The 1,247-nt window shown below is 42.6% G+C and overlaps 1 protein-coding gene across 1 annotated transcript in view; it reads right to left on the reverse strand.

Moving 5' to 3' along the window:
* The window catches only part of LOC103605698 (RAC-gamma serine/threonine-protein kinase-like), a 102,186-nt gene that overhangs the window by 70,360 nt on the left and 30,579 nt on the right, over positions 1-1,247 (reverse strand). The window lies entirely within an intron of this gene.

The raw sequence follows: 1,247 nt of genomic DNA on the forward strand, positions 1-1,247 counted from the left end.
TAGTTGTGAATCAAACCTAAATCTTATTTTGTAAGGCAAGGCAATGTCCTCTTTTGCAGTTCTTTGTAACAAATACCAACCCTTTTAAACACAAAAAGAAAAAGGATATCAAAGTCAAACATTCAAAAGTTAATAATATATAGCTCAAATGTCATCAGGTTGGAATTTCCTTAAGTCCATTAATTCAAAACCACCAAAGAGAGTCTTAAGGGCTTAACCAAGTAGCAAGATCATCTGCCTCAAGAGAATATTAGGAAATGCAAGAGGGGAAGAAGCTTTTGCAAAGCCAAAAGAAACTGGTCAGTTTTTCCCCCAATTTGACTGCAAAGTTTTGACTTTCATCTCAAGAAGATACATGTGAGTTATGATCCTATAGCCTTATATGGTCAGGGCCCCTAATGTGCCTACCCTCAATACAACCTGGAGGTAGTACTCCTCTTGGCACACAGAAGAAATACACAGTGTGAAAAATATATTAACAGGATGAGTGATAATTCACTTTTATTTAAGGAGTAGACACTTATTCTGCTCCTTAATGTGAAAGGACTTACCTGAACTCTGAAGCCAATATCAAATTTAAAGCAGAACTCCACAAGAGAGCAAAAACAGACACCAATCACGTAAAGTGTAACGCCATCAAACGCTCTGCCATATTATCAAATGTCTTACATACCAAACACTAAATGCAGTTAAGCAGGTCTCAGTGTTCACTGAAACAAAGACCAGAGTAGACAGGGGCCTTTTGGTGTGTGCTCTGACGTGTCACCCAGCTGAACTAAGTGCTCAACGCAGGCTTCATCTAAGTCTGTCTTCAGCTTGTCTAAGAGAGCTGAGCGAACCCTAAATATACTGGTGAACCTTTTAAAACAAAAGTTCATTGATTCCGTTCAAACCTAGATATCTTGCATCTTCCTTATGGTTCTCTACCAACCAGCACCTAAACATCAACCTCATTTGCATAAATGACAGTAAGTCCTGAATAATGATCAGAAGCATCAAGTAAGAGTCTCTGTCTACTGCTCTTCCCTTCTGTCACCTCTTTCTCTGAGCCTTGGTCAGTCGCTCTCTTCCTCATGCCTCTGCGTTTCTCTCCTTTTTCCACCTCTTTCAAACAACACCTCTTAGGGGGCGGCCCGGTGGCGCACTCGGTAGAGTGCGGCACTTGGGAGCGTGGCAGCGCTCCTGACGAGGGTTCGGATCCCATATAGAGACCGGCCCGCTCACTGGTTGAGCGCGGTGCGGGCGCG

Source organism: Galeopterus variegatus, unplaced genomic scaffold (genome assembly GCF_000696425.1).
Source record: "Galeopterus variegatus unplaced genomic scaffold, G_variegatus-3.0.2 Scaffold5993, whole genome shotgun sequence".
NCBI classification, from domain to species: domain Eukaryota; kingdom Metazoa; phylum Chordata; class Mammalia; order Dermoptera; family Cynocephalidae; genus Galeopterus; species Galeopterus variegatus.